Source organism: Pantherophis guttatus, chromosome 6 (genome assembly GCF_059756535.1).
Source record: "Pantherophis guttatus breed Tessera chromosome 6, ASM5975653v1, whole genome shotgun sequence".
In the NCBI taxonomy this organism is placed as follows: domain Eukaryota; kingdom Metazoa; phylum Chordata; class Lepidosauria; order Squamata; family Colubridae; genus Pantherophis; species Pantherophis guttatus.
Window position 1 is genome coordinate 1362465 of NC_142068.1, and position 15721 is coordinate 1378185.

The 15721-nt window shown below is 46.8% G+C and overlaps 1 protein-coding gene across 5 annotated transcripts in view; it reads right to left on the bottom strand.

The window, feature by feature from the left end:
- Positions 1 to 15721, bottom strand: part of IL1RAP (interleukin 1 receptor accessory protein) — an 87116-nt gene that overhangs the window by 48691 nt on the left and 22704 nt on the right. For 2 of the 5 annotated variants that reach the window (XM_034424541.3, XM_087872381.1), the window contains exon 1: positions 1285 to 1451. The exons of 2 other annotated variants lie outside the window; for them this stretch is intronic. The gene's annotated coding sequence lies outside the window, so the exon portion shown is untranslated. Of the gene's footprint in view, positions 1 to 924; positions 1066 to 1284; positions 1452 to 15721 lie in introns of those variants that run through there. One more of the 5 variants, XM_087872380.1, reaches the window with a different exon arrangement.

Sequence of the window (15721 nt, forward strand, 5' to 3'; positions counted from 1 at the left end):
GCTCTGAAAGGAACGGAGATTAAATGCTCTAATCAAGGAATAAATTGCAGAATTAAACTGCGGGCCGTAGAGATTTCATTGGGGAGCTTTGAAGAGCTGGAGAAGCAGGTGAGTGACCCAGACCTTGATGGACTTCAGCCGTGGCCAGAGAGTCCTATTTCTCTCCGTGTAGCCTCTGAACTGAATGAAAGCAGAAGCATCAGGGCTCCCCGTAGAAATTTCCCTTTTGAAGTGGTGACTTATTTTCAATCAATCAATCAGAATAGAGCTGGAAGGGACCTTGGAGGTCTCCTAGTCCAGCCCCCTGCTCAAACAGGAGACCCTAGACAAGTGGCTGCCCAGTCTTTTCTTAAAGACCTCCATTGATGAAGCACCCACAACTTCTGGTGGCAAGCAGTTCCACTGGTTCATTGTCCTCACTGTTAGGAAGTTTTTCCTAACACTGTTAGGAAGCAATCTGGAACTGATTGCTTCTCTCCTTGATTAGTTTCCATCCATTGCCCTCCCTCCCTCCCTTCCATTATCATAGAATCCTAGGCTTGGAAGAGACCTTGGAGCAGGGATGAAATCCAGCAGGTTCTGACAGGTTCTGGCGAACCAGGAGTGGAAATTTTAAGTAGTTCAGAGAACCAGCAAATACCATCTCTGGCTGGCCCCAGAGTGGGGTGGGAATGGGGATTTTGCAGTATGCTTCCTCCAGGAGTGGGGTGGGAATGGGGATTTTGCAGTATGCTTCCTCTAGGAGTGGGGTGGGAATGGGGATTTTGCAGTATGCTTCCTCCAGGAGTGGGGAGGGAATGGGGAGTTTGCAATATCCTTCCCCTGCCACGCCCACCAAGCCACGCCCACCAAGCCATACCACACCACGCCCACCAAGCCACACCCACAGAACCTGTAATAAAAATATTTGAATTCCACCACTACCTTGGAGGTCTTCTAGTCCAGCCCTCTGCTCAAGCAGGAGACCATGTATTATTCCAGACACACGGCTGCCCAGTCTCTTCTTAAAAGCCTCCAGTGATGGAGGAGCCCCCACAACTTCTGGAGGCCACTGGTGGATTGCCCTCACTGTTAGGAAGTTTCTCCTTAATTCCAGGGCAAGTGAAGAAGTTTAAGTGTCTTGGATAGGAAGCAAATCGTTTTCAAGGGGAAAAAAAGTCCAGTTAAACTTCAGTTAAAACAATGAAGCTTGTGGGATGAGAAATGAAACGACTTCAAGGAAAAGAAAGTCCAGTTTCCTTTTGGGGGGAAAAAAAGCCTCTTTTGGGTCAGCCCTGACCTGACCTGGCTCATGGAGGAGGTCTTCGGTTATTTGCTGGTTCTCGGAGAGTTTGCATGGTTGCTCTGAAGCCCAGCAAGTGCTGTCTCCGCCTCCTGATGCCTTCTTGTGCATTCCAGAAGGTGAGTCATCGTTCTCTGGTCTTGTGCCATCCTCAATGCCGTCCCAGTCCAGGATTACGCCACTTCCTGGAACGGAAGCCGAGGACTGGTGCCTTCCTTCATCAGGAGCAATTGGAGGTTTTGACTTCTCGTTCTTTTCTTTCGCGTTCACATGATGCACTGACCCATCCGTGAAAGGGGCACGGTTTCTGCAACTCATTCAATGCGCTGGCTTCCCGTGACATAATGCACTATTATAAGCAAAAGGGGTTGGACTACAAGAGCTCCAACTCTGTTACTCTATTAGGGTCCCCAGCTTGGGTTGGGGGGTTGGACTGGATGACCTCCAAGGTCCCTTCCAACTCTGTCCTGTGTTTCTGTAAGGGTCTCCTGCTCGAGCAGGGCGTTGGACTAGATGACCTCCGAGGTCCATTTCAACTCTGTCCTGTGTTTTTATAAAGGTCTCCTGCTTGGATTTATTGGTTCGATTTAGATGCCGCCCTTCTCTGGAGACTCAGGGCGGCTTACAATGTGTTAAGCAATAGCCTTCATACTTTTATATATACCTGCTTAGTAGGGCTTTCGCCCCCCCCCCACAAGCGGTGTTCTTTTTTTAATACAAAGTCAGCTTATTGCCCCCACAATCCGGGTCCTCATTTTACCTACCTTAGAAAGGATGGAAGGCTGAGTCAACCTTGAGCCTGGTGAGATTCGAACTCGCAGTAATTGCAGGCAGCTGGTGCTACTTAACAGTGCTTTAGTCTGCTGCGCCAGCAAGGCTCTTGGTGGGGGGGGATTGGGGGGTTGGACTAGATGACCTCTGAGGTCCCTTCCAAATCTGGCTGTGGTGTCTGAGGGTGCCTGGGCTCATGCATGCATCTGCGGCAGATCTACTACTGGCCCAAAGCACCCGTTCTCTCCTCTTAATCGTCTTAATCTTAATCCTCATCTCCTCTTAAGTCATCATTTCCACTGATTTTCTCTGGAGTGCACAAATATTCGCAAGAGCTCTTGCTCCAGAATTCAGGTCAATCCTCTTCTTACTACAACTCTGTAACCGAACCCAAGCCTGCGCCAAATCTTTGAACGTAGGGACTTGGAGGAACTGAAATTCGGGAAGAAAATTGAGACGTCATTGGAGATTTTAAAGAAGAGATTGGACAACCATCTGCCTAAAATAGTCTAGGGCAGTGATGGCTAACCTTTTTGCCATCGTGTGCCAAAAGTGGGGGGGGTGACGGGGTCACACGCGTGTGTGCCCACACCCATAATTCTATGCACCCCGCCCCCCCGTGCATGCGTGTGCAACTGCCACGCTCCCCGTTTTTGGCATGCGATGGCAAAGTAGGCCCAGTAGGCCTGTTTTTCACTCTCCCCAGGCTCCAGAGCCTTTCTAGGAGCCTGGGAGGATGAAAACGGCCTTCCCCAGCCCCCTGGAGGCCCTCCGGAGGCTGGAAATGGCCCATTTCCCAACTTCCGGTGGTCCCAGAACACCCAAAAATCAGCTGACTGGCATGCACATGCTGAGCTAGGGCAACGCTCGCGTGCCCACAGATATGGCTCCATGTGCCAACTGTGGCACGTGTGCCATAGGTTCGCCATCACGGGTCTAGGGTCTCCTGTTTCAGCAAGGGGCTGGACTAGAAGACCTCCAAGGTCCCCTCCAACTCTGTTATTCTATGAACATTATTTCTAAAGAACAGCTAGCAAAGGAAAAGGACACAGCTAGTCCTCAACGTACGACGACAATTCAAACCAAATTTTCATTGCTAAGCGAGACAGTTATTTTTGCCCCGTTTTACAACCTTACTTTCCACCGTCGTTAAGTGAATCACTGCCAGCCGATAGTAATACAGTCGTTAAGCAAATCTGGCTTTCCCTCACTGACTTTGCTTTTCAGAAGGTCGCAAAAGGGGATCGTGTGACCCCGGGACACTGCAACCGTCATAAATACAAGTCAGTTGCCAAGCATCCGAATTTTGATCACGTGACACTGCGGATGCTGCAACGGTTGTTAAGTGTGAAAAACAGTCCTAAGTCACTTTTTTCAGGGCTGTGGTCACTTTGAACAGTCACTAAACGAGTCAAGGACTACCTGTGCTGAGTTTTCCATGGTTTCATGGATGTAAAATAAAAGTTATCCGGCTGTTTGTGGAAGTTTTTTTTTGCTTTTTTACGGTGGGAGAAAATTGCAGGAGCCCCATTTGGGTTCCTTGAGTGAGGGGCTACAAAGGGGCTTTGGCTCAGCCCCACTTTCCTCCCCCCTTCCTCCCCCCCACCCCCACAATCAGAGAGATGCTCCCATTTGATTAAAAGTTTGCTGGGAATTTATAGAAAGTGGCAAAGAGGAGCCCCAAAGGTGCTTTTTCAGGAGGCAACTGGACTTTCTGGTTTTTTGCTTTTGAAGATGTTTCGCTTCTCATCCAGAACTGAGAATCTCTACAGACTTTTGGAAAAAGGAGAGTTTGCTTTGGCCCCCACAAACCACCAAAATAGAGCAATCAACGCAGAAAATCTCTCCAAGCAGCCGCTGCCTGGTGCATGTACAAAGAAAAGAGAAATGTAAAATAAAAGGCAGAAACCTCTCAAGGTCACCTTGCAAAAAATAAGAAAATGAAAGAATATCCCCCCCCTTTTTTTTTTTCTTTTTTACAGACTACAGGTGATGATGAATCATTCCGGCTCCTAATTTTGCAGTCCAAACCGTTCAGCGGAAATCCCCAATGCAGACAAGCAGATAAGGAACGGCCTGGCCTATAAATCACAGCAAAAACTGAAAGTGTTTTTTTTTTTGCCCTTTGGAGAAACTTCTTACAGGCGGAGGAGGCCTCTTAAATGTGTGAAGCCGGGGAACTTTCGGTCTCTCCCGATTCAGGCATTGTTGTTGGGACATCTGTGAGGCCTCTGGTACTCCCGGCCAGCGATGAGCGTGCGAAGTTCGGAGCAAGACGAGAACCGGCCCTGCCACGGCTCCGGAATGTGGCGGTGCAGGCAGGGCTGGGTGTTGTGAAACGCTGACAGGTGACAACACTGCTGGGTGAGCTGTTTTTGATCCATTGTAAGACACTGGTGACTTGACGTTTGGTCAGGTGGTGAAGGCTCTAGGCTAGAAACCAGGAGACAGGGAGTTCTAGTCCGGGCTTAGGAACCAAGCCTAAGGCGACTTCGGGCCAATCACCAGGAGATGGTGAGTTCTAGTTCCGTCTTAGCCATGAAAACCAGCTGGGTGACTTTGGGCCAATCACCAGGAGATGGGGAGTTCTAGTCCCGTCTTAGGCATGAAAGCCGGCTGGATGACTCTGGGCCAATCACCAGGAGATGGGGAGTTCTAGTCCCGTCTTAGCCATGAAAACCAGCTGGGTGACTTTGGGCCAATCACCAGGAGATGGGGAGTTCTAGTCCCGTCTTAGCCATGAAAGCCGGTGCAGTGATTTTGGGCCAATTGCCAGGAGACAGTGAGTTCTAGTCCTGCCTGAGACAACAAAGCCAGTTGGGTGACTTTGGGCCAATCGCCAAGGAGACGGTGAGTTCTAGTCCCACCTTAGCCATGAAAGCTGGCTGGGTAACTTTGGGACTATCACCAAGAGATGGTGAATTCTAGTCCCACCAGTGGTGGGTTGCCTCCGATTCGGACCGGTTCTATAGAACCGGTAGTAAAACTGGTGGGAGGCTCCACCCACTGACCCTGACGTCATCAGAAGCAATCTGCGCATGCACAGAAGCTAGCGCGCATAATCCCATTGCGAACCGGTAGTAAAGGTAAGTAGAACCCACCCCTGAGTCCCACCTTTGGCATGAAAGCAACTGGGTGACTCTGGGCCAATCACCAGGAGACGGTGAATTCTAGTCCCACCTTTGGCATGAAAGCAACTGGGTGACTCTGGGCCAGCCCTTCTCTCTCAGCCCAACCCACCTCAAAGGGTTGGCTTTTTAGGGAAAATAGGAAGAGGAAGGAGTTGTGGATATGTTCGCCCCCTTGAGTTACTTATAAAGTAATAAAGGTGGGATATGAATGAGTAAAAAAACCAAATAAAAATTAAAAAAGAACCGTAGATCTGATCCAAGATGGAATTCAGGCACCTTAGCCCTCCTGCAATCGTGGAATGAGGTTGCATCTGTATCTTGAACTTCAAGAAAGCAGATTTTAATTAACTCAGCGCCATGCTAAGTCGGGCTACATAGCAGCAGAAGGTAATGGGAAAAGACCCTCGGGGAGGGAGGGGGAGATTCCTCAGGAAGGAGATATTAAAGCAAAATTGCAGATAATCCTGGGGAGGATGAAAAATGAACGACTTCAAAACGAGCCCCTGTAGCGGCCTTAAAAAAAAAAACGAAGAAGCTTGGAAACGATAAAAGGGAATCTGCATGAAATGGAAGGGACGTGGGGTTGAAAAGGAAGAGCTTGGGCCAAAACTGTAGGGCGTTTATCCAAAGAAAGAGAAAGTTCAGGAAGAGCTGAAATTGGACGCCAAGAGCATCGAAAAGGACCTCTACGGGTAGGTTAAAAATCATATTAAGAGCCAGGGATCAAGGTGCAAAACTGCTGAAGGAAGATGTCAAAATCCTCACAGGTAACCCAGAAGAAGCAGAGAAGTTGTCAGTGGGCTGAAAAAAGAACCAAGAGGGATTTCAGGATCTTAGCCACGCTCAACCCTGGAAAGCCACTTTTGAAGCCCTCCTAATTGGTGGCCTTTGTGACACGGAGGAACACCATTTTCAGCAGGTTACAACCCACCAGAGAGAAGAGCAGGGGCGAAATCTCAGCTTTCAGCTTCTTATCCAGCAAACTAAAGTGAAATTTTCAGGAACTGAGCACTCCAGCAAGAAACTCTGGGTGAGTTGCAGGCTTTCGCCCCCGACATCCTGTTTTCACAATAGTTGGCGATGGGATCTCACGGGTTCGCGTGTCTGGGAACTCCCGCAGTTAATTGGTACTCGAGGAAAGGATAAGCAGGAAGAAGAGGGAGGCGCGGAAGAAGTGGTGGCGGAGGAGGAAGACGGGAAGGAGAAATGGGTGGGGGTAAGAGGAGGGGGAATGGTGTTGGTCAGGGGTCTGCAACCTTAAACACTCAAAGAGCCATTTGGACCCGTTTCCCACAGAAAAGAAAACACCGGGAGCCACAAAACCCTTCCCGTCCCTGACTGTTTCTTGAGCGGCCACAAAACTAGCCTATGTAGTTGAATTAAACGTTCTGTTTTCTTCTGAAACTTTTCTTTTCTTGGATTTGTCCATGGGGTTGAACAGCTCAATAAATAGCCTGCCAGCGAGTGTCGCACATTGGCGGTTGTGACACATATTTTGAGTGACAGGGAGCCGCAGCAGAGGGGTGAAAGAGCCACATGCGGCTCCAGAGCCGCAGGTTCCTGACCCCGGGTGTTGGTGAAAGAGAAAGGAGAAAGGAGAAGGAGGAAGAGAAGGAGAAGGTGGTGGAGGAGGAGGAGGAGGAGAAAGAGGAAGAATTGTGGTGGTGAAAGAGGAGAAGGAAAAAGTAGAAGGTGGAGGAGGGGAAAGAGGAGGAGGAATGGTTGTGGCAAACAAGGAGGAGGAGGAGGAGGAAAGGTGGTAGTGAAAGAGGAAGAGAAAGAAAAGAAGGAGAAGGAGAAGATGGGAGGAAGAGGAAGAATGGTAATGGCAAAAGAGGAGGAGGAGGAGGAGAAGGAGAAAAAGGAAAAGACAAACTATGATTGCAGGTGCATTGAAGACCATCTGTACCAGTGGTACAGAACCCACCCCTGATTTGTACCTGACAAACTCCCGCCTGTCTTTCATAGCTCCATGGGCAGATGCCGCCCTTATTCCTTCCAAACTCTCCCGGATCTCTGCCGATCCAAGGCCTGGGGAAAGGGTGGCCGAGGGACGCACCCCAAAACCTTGCAAGATCCCATCAGAGGCGGAGAACTCGGAGGCAGGGAGGGCGGGTGCAACATTCCTGCTTTTTAAATAAGCTCCTGCAACTTTCCTCCATGATGATTTCATTACACGGATGCTTCATTAAGTTGCCCGCCATGAATCTCTCCCTTAATTTCTCCCAGACCAACATTGGAGCAATCAACGCTCCGAAGAGACACCCGCGGCTATGAATCAGAGGCGGTGCTGGCCGGCGTCCAAGCCTTCCGTCGGAGGTCAATCACTGGATCTTCTCAAGGAGACCAGACAAGCAAAGACCCACAAGACCCATCTTGAGTCAGCAGCCAACACAACACACATGCACACTTCAAACCCAAGATGGCAGAAGCGTGTCCACCCCAAGGATAAAACACCCAGGCGCAAACTGAGCAATGTGGTATAGGCAGTACAAGGCAGTGAGCCCTGTGCAGATCTGTCCATTGGGGAAACAAAACAGCCACTTCACAAACGCATGGCACAACATAGGAGAACAAATCAATCAGGACAAGATTCAGCAGTCCATCTGCATTTAAAAGACAAAAGCCATTCTTTTGAAGACAGCAAAATCTACATTCTGGACAGAGAGGGCCGCTGGTTTGAAAGAGGGGTCCAAGAGGACATCTATGTCCAAATTGAGCAGCCCTCTCTCCACAGAGGGGGAAGGGATATGACATTATCTATCTCCTGTCAACAACACAGTCTTTTCAACCATTCCAAGAAGGCTCCCCACCCATTTGCAGCACTCAGATTATCCTGAGGACACAGATAAACCTCCAAGTAGCCTCAAGGACCCGCTAAAAGAATGCAAATGAGCAGCTGTCTGCAAGGAATGTATATATGTCTGTAGAGATTCTCAGTCATCCGGGTCACGGTTGTCCCAAAGGTGCTTTTTCAAGAGGCAACTGGACTTTTTTGTTTTTTCTTTTGAAGACGTTTCACTTCCCATCCCAGAAGCTTCTTCAGCTCTGACTGGATGGTGGGGAATGGAAGGATTGATACTCCTTGGAGACAGCTGGTCCTTTGCATCCTTTTAGAGCAGTGTTTCTCAACCTTGGTAGCTTGAAGATGGGTGGACTTCGACTCCCAAAATCCCCCAGCCAGTGCTGCTGGCTGGGGGATTCTGGGAGTTGAAGTCCACTCATCTTCAAGCTACCAAGGTTGAGAAACACTGTTTTAGAGAGACGTTAAAACACTTGGAGGTTTGTCTGTGTCCTCAGGGTCACCCAAGAGGTGCAAATGTTTCTGTAATCTGCAATTTTTTTCCCCCTGGAAATCCCTTCCTCCTCCCACCCCATTCGAAGGGGGTTCATCCTAAATTGTATAGCTAAAAAGTCAGAGCCAAAGAAGCTTCTTGGATGAGAAGCAAAACGTCTTCAAAGAAAATCAAGAAAGTCCAGTTGCCTCTTGAAAAAAAGCACCTTTGGCACAACCAGGACCTGGAGGACGGAGAAGCTCCCTAGGCCTCCAGAAGGAAGAGCATTCACACATGTAACGTCCCGAAAGTCCAGCCTAGGGGGAGATTAAAGGACCAGCAACCCCACCCAACAAACGCTGTTCTAGCATCATGTCAGGACGCAGCCACGTTTGCCAACTGATCAGAATGGAAGTTGGGTTGTTCCTCTGCCTTCAGCTTCATCCTGACTATCAGAAACGAACGCTCCACTTTTATCCCCAGGTGGCTTCTACACTACACTGAAGTCAAATTATGGGTAATCCTCGACTTGTGACCGCAAGCGAACCCAAGTTTCTGTTGCTAAGCAAGACATTAAATGAGTTTTACCCCCTTTTACGACTTTTCTTGCCACCGTTGTTCAGTGAACAATGCTCTTAAATTAGTGACATGATTGAGTGAATCCAGTTTCCCTGTTGACTTTGCTTGTCAGAAGGTCGCAAAAGGAGATGATGCAACCGTCATAAATATGAGTCAGTTGCCAAACGTCTGAATTTTGATCTCGTGACCATGGGAATGCTGCAAGGGTCGTAAGTGTGAAAACGGTCATAAGTCACTATTTCAATGCTGTTGTATCTTCCAACAGTCACTAAACAAATGGTTGTAAGTTGAGGATTGCCTGTACTCTCTAGTACATCAAGCCAACGAGTAAAAGGCCTACACCCAGAAGATGGGTTCACACAACCCCTGGAATCTGGGGTTGGTTGTGTGCACATCAGTGAACTGGTAGGAAAGGTAAGTACATTTCACCCCTGCCCTGCTCAAGCAGGAAACTTAGACCATGCCAGACAAATGGCTGTCCAGTCTCTTCTTAAAAAAACCCATTGTTGGAGCACCCACAACTTCTGGAGACAAGATCTTCCACTGGTTAATTGTTCTCATTGTCAGGAAGTTTCTCCTTAGTTCTAGGTTGCTTCTCTCCTGGATTAGTTTCCACCCGTTGCTTCTTCTCCTGCCTTTTTTGGTGCTTTGGAGCATAGCTTGACTCCCTCTTCATTGGGGCAGCCCCTGAGATATTGGAAGACTGTTATCATGTCTCTCCTGGTCCTCCTTTTCATCAAACTAGACATACCCAATTCCCACAACCGTTATTTACACCAACTTTTTAGAATAACTTTATTGTCACTTTTAATGTACACTGATCGGCATACACTAAAATGAGATTTCATTGCATACACTTTCCAAGGGTCACTCCTTCCAATATACACTACGGAAACATGACAAAGAAAGGAAGGAAGGAAGGAAGGAAGGAAGGAAGGAAGGAAGGAAGGAAGGAAGGAAGGAAGGAAGGAAGGAAGGAAGGAAGGAAAAGGAGGGAGGGAGGAAGAGAGAGAGAAAGAGAGAGAAAGAAAGAAAAAGAAAGAAAGAAAGAATATTCCTCTGTCATTCTTGTCTTAATCCACCCAGCTGAGCAAACTTCACCCCTGGTGGATAAGCTCTGTCCATCCGGCCTCCGATGCAAAAGCTGACAGCTTCCAAACATCCTTAAAACTGCCCCCAACCTGGCAGCCCTGGCAACTGAAGGGTGCACCCCTGTGAGTAATTGCAGCCCGGATGCCCGCAGGGGAGAGAGAGAGAGAGATTAATCTGTGCCAAATCCATTTCTCTCTCCTACGGTGACATCCCTGCAGGACAAATGTCACCATTTCTGAAGCTGGACAGGCAGGACTACGGGCATCCAAGAGCGAGTTTTAAAACTTTTTTTTTTAAAAAAAAATACCGTTTTGAACGCAGGGACTCCTCAATCGTACGACCACAATGGAGCTCCAAATTTCCATGGCTAAGCACGACGGCCGTGAAGGGAGTTTTGCCCCATTTTACGACCTTTCTTGGCACAGTTGTTAAGTGAAACGCCACAGTAGTTCAGTTAGGAACACGGTTGTTAAGTGAATCCGGCTTCCCCGTTAACTTCGGTCGTCGGACGGTCGCAAAAGGGGGATTGCATGACACTGCAACCGTCATAAATATGAGTTCGGTCGCCGAGCATCTGAATTTCGATCACATCACCACGGGGATGCTGCAATGGTCGTAAGTGTGAAAAATGGTCCCTTTTCCCAGAGCTGTTGTAACTTAATGGTCACTAAACGAACAGTTGTAAGTCCAGGACAGCTTGTATTGCAAAAAAAGTTTGAGCCTCTGTCTGAATCACACATGAGTAATGTTGGTGCACACAGACAAGAATTATTTCCTCCCTCGGGAAATTGCAAAACTCAGATTGGGAAAATCCCCAAGCAGCAGGGCTCAAGCAGCAATCCTGCCTAGTGGTGAGAGTCATTTATTTATTTATTTATTTATTTACTATTTATTATTTATTTATTGTCTCTCCGGAGACTCAGGGCGGCTTATAATGCTTTTAAGCAATAGCCTTCATACTTTTGTATATACCTGCTTAGTAGGGCTTTCGGGGCCCCCCAAGCGGTGTGCTTTTTTATACAAAGTCAGCTTATTGCCCCCACAATCCGGGTCCTCATTTTACCTACCTCGGAAGGATGGAAGGCTGAGTCAACCTTGAGCCTGGTGAGATTTGAACTTGCAGTAATTGCAGGCAGCTGGTGTTACTTAACAGTGCTTTAGTCTGCTGCGCCACCAAGGCTCTTCAACTCTTGAATCAACTGTTCACAAATTTAAGGACAGGAACTGAGGGGCACATGACATGGATTTTTTTTGTATTTTTTTAAGGAACACAGTTCCTTTGTATTTTAGTTTGATTCATTTTCTCTCTTTTTAAAATGATGATCAGGTTTATTAGCTTTTAACATTCCTAAACTGATAAACAAGCTGGAGACAAGCTCCAGATAAGAAAAAGTTTGTTAGTACAACTCTTGGGGTCTGATTTATCTCTTTCGTGAACTCCAAATAATCTTTTTTCCTTACACTTACGCCCCTTCTGACGTCAGACCTCATTTTAGTGAACCTGTGTGGTATTATGGGATGCAAATATGTAAGGTGTTTGACTACATGTAACTGATTGCCTCTGCAAAGGGGAGTTTGCTTTTATCCTGTCCCAATCAACTTTCCTCTCGCCTTTTTCTTCATCCTGTTAACTATAAAAAGGAATGTAAGCTGGGGCTCAGGGTTCTCTTTTTCATAGAGAGATCCCACTTTATCAGGGCAGCCTAGTAAACTGCTTTTAAATGATCTTCCGACTCAGTTGCTTATTGGGAAGGTAAACTGAGGCAGAACTTAGGGCCAGATTTGGCTTTCAGAACTCAACTAGCCCCAACTGCGTTCGCCTTCTCCGGGGTAAAATTCTGGGTTTTTTTTTTTTACAGAGGGATTTTATTGCAGAACAAGTCACCTCTGGAAATGAAGCACCCTCTCTCCTTATCGCGCTTTATGAGAAAGCTTAAAATATATATATTTACACACACACACATACCATTTGCTTGTGACTGCTGTTTTCTGCACAATGTGCCTTGGCACCGATTTTTTTAATGGATTTTTTTAAGGGATAGATTTGCTTAACGACCACATGATTCAATTAACAACCCTGACCAAAAAAAAAGATCATCCAAAAGAGCCCAACTCACCAAACAACCTCCTTGCTTAGCAATGAAAATTCTGCTCCCACTGTTGGTCGTAAGTTGAGGACTCTCTATATCTCCATCTACCCTACCAGGTTGTTGTAAATGCCACAACAAAACTCGCACACCAAGAAGAACTTGGGAAACGTTGCATGGAATTCTTCCTGGGGTGCAAAAATGCAAAACCATTTTCACTCCAAGTTGACTGAACTCCCGCCTCCAGATGTCTCTTAAAACAACATTCTGCTTTTCTCTACGGGTGTCTACACAGGCTCCCAAAATAACAGAGTTAGAAGGGACCTTGGAGGTCTTCTAGTCCAACCCCCTTCTCAAGCAGAAAACCCTCTACCATTTAGAGACAAATGGTTGTCCAATCTTTTTTAAAAAAAATCTCCAGTGTTGGAGCAATCACAACCCCTGGAGACAAGTTGTTCCACTAATTAATTGGTCTGGGATTACAGAATAACAGAGTTGGAAGGGACCTTGAAGGTCATCTAGTCAAACCTCGTGCTCAAGCAGGAAACCCCAACCATTTCAGACAAATGAATCTCTTCCTAAAAACTTCCAGTGTTGGAGCATTCACAACTTCTGGTGGCAAGTCGTTCCACCGATTAATTTTTCTCACTGTCAGGAAATTTCTCCTTAGTTCCAGATTGGATCTCCCTCTGATTTAACTCCTAGAATTCCCCAGCCAACATGCTTTAAGATTGCTAAATATAGAATCCTAGGGTTAGAAGGGACCTTGGAGGTCATCCAGTCCAACAACCCTTTGCTCAAGCAGGAGACCCTTTCCCATCCCAGTCAAATGGCTATTTAGTCTCTTCTTAAAAACCTGCGGTGTTGGAGCATTCACAACTTCTGAAGGCCCTGGTTGATTGTTCTCACAGTCAGGAAATTCCTCCTTAGTTCTAAATTGCTTCCCTCCTTGCTTAGTTTCCCTCCGTTGCTTCTTGTCCTGCCTTCAGGGGCTTTGGAGAATAAGTTGACCCCCTCTCTCTTTGTGGCAGCCCCTCAAATATTTCAATGCTGCTATCCTGTCCCCTCTAGTCCTTCTTCTCATTAAACTTGGTAGTACAGTGGTCTAAGGGACCCTGTTATTAAGCTGGTTATTAAGACCAGCCCCCTGCAATTACTGCAGGTTCGAATCTCTCCAAGGCTCAAGGTTGACTCAGCCTTCCATCCTTTCTAAGGTAGGTAAATTGAGGACCCAGATTGTGGGGGCAATAAGCTGACTTTGTATAAATATACAAAAGGATGAAGGCTATTGCTGAGCACATTGTAAGCCGCCCTGAGTCTCCGGAGAAGGGCGGCACATAAATCAAATTAAAAAAAAACAAAAAACCTAGGCATACCCAATTCCTGCAACCGTTCTCCGTACGTTTTCATAAGCCTGCTCTCCTGTCCATCCCCCTCCAATCCTTCTCTTCATTAGTCTAGACATTTTTTTTTTATTTTATTTGATTTATATGCCGCCCTTCTCCAGAGACCCAGGGCGGCTTACAGTGCGTTAAGCAATAGCCTTCATACTTTTGTATATTTTATACAAAGTCAGCTTATTGCCCCCACAAACTGGGTCCTCATTTAACCTACCTTAGAAAGGATGGAAGGCTGAGTCAACCTTGAGCCTAGGGAGATTCGAACCTGCAGAAATTGCAGGCATCTGGTCTTAATAACAGGGTGCATTAAACCACTGTACTACCAAGGCTAGACATAACACGACTCAATTCATTCCTAAGAATGAATCCATCTTTAAAACTCTTTATGATCCGAGAACTTTTTAAAAACCACCGGTTCGGATCATCCTCCTCGCAAGAGACACCTTAGAGTTCAGAAGGAGCTGGTTAGCACCTTTTCCGACTGGCCAGTTTTCTTCCAAAGCCGCAGCTTGCGTGAGCTTCCGCTTTGGAATAAAACTGGCCAGTCGGAAAAAGCGCCACCAGGTGTCCTTCTGTCTTCCAGCCACTGTTGATTAATCTGTCTCTCCTCCTCCACAATTAAAATTCAAAAGCACCAGAAAAGGAACACGGTTCACGCACGAAGTCAAAGCAGCTCTTGAACGATGGAAAAAGAGTCACATTCTAGGCCAGACTCAAAGGCAACTGTTTTTCCTTGAAGATGTTTCACTTCTCATCCAAGGAGCTTCTTCGGTTCTGACTGAAGAACCTCTGCAGTCCTCTGGTCATTAGCAGCTTCTCTGAGAGTTGTTGAGGCCACTTGGGGGTTTATCTGTACCCTCAGGGTTGCCTGAATAGTGCAAATGGGTGTGAAACCTTCTTGGAACTACTGACTGCAAGGTGTATAAATCCTTCCCTCCTCCACTATTCAGTCAGAACTGAAGAAGCTTCTTGGATGAGAAGTGAAACATCTTCAAGAAAAAACAAAGAAAGCTCAGTTGCTTTTTGAAAAAGCATCTTCAGAACAAACAGGACCTGGGTGATGGACAATCTCCATAGAAGAATGGATGTTGGCTAGCGCATAAATCAGAACAGCTGCCTAAATGCAAAAAATTAACCTGGTTAAAAATTAGTTTATTCCTGGATTTGCAAAACACCCAGTTTAGTTGGTGATTAAAGACTAGGTTGACTGATTTATTGGTTTAATTTATATGCTGCCCTCTCCCCAATATTGATGTTGATAATTTGGACAACCTCAAAACCAAGGTTAAAATGAATCAAGGCTAGCAGTTTGTGTTATTCCATGGCCAGACAAGGCAATTAAACTTTTACTTTAAGGTTACTTTGGGAGCAAAGACATCAAGAATATCAAATGGGAAGCCACCAGGTGCAGCCAAAGCTCAAATTTTTAGATGCATTGAAAGAGGGGAACATTCTATTTCACACCCATTTGCACTATTCAGGGGACCCTGAGGGTACAGATAAACCCCCAAGTGGCCTCAACGACTCTCAGAGAGAGCACTAATGACCAGAGGACTGCAAGGAATAGAAATCCTCCCATCCTCCACCATTCAGTCAGAACGAAGAAGCTCCTTGGATGAGAAGCGAAACGTCTTCAAAGAAAAACAAGAAAGTCCTGCTGTGTTTTGGGGAAAAAAAGCACCTTTGGGACAACCACGACCTGGATGATTGAGGCTCTCCATGGACATTCTGGGCCAGAATTTCTTCAAGAGCCAGGACTGTATGTGCATTTGTCACATGTTAGGTTTTTTACTTTTTTCAAATCTCCGAAATCCAATCTCAGCACAACCTTTGGAAAGGCTTTGCGGGTAAGCCAGTTTAAACCTGCTTCTAATGCATTGGGGAAGCCTCCAACAGCTGCAAGCAGCAGGACTGGTGATCCATCTCTCGCCCCAAGGACAATGGGCCTTCCTTGCCCATTCAGCTAACCCAGGTTAAGCCAGGTTCTTCGGCATGTGGAACCCCAACAGCTCACCTGCATTGTTGAGGCTTCCAACGATTGCAACCACAGAAGCTGGTAATCTACCTAGAGCAAGGGTCTCCAAACTTGGCAACTTTAAGACTT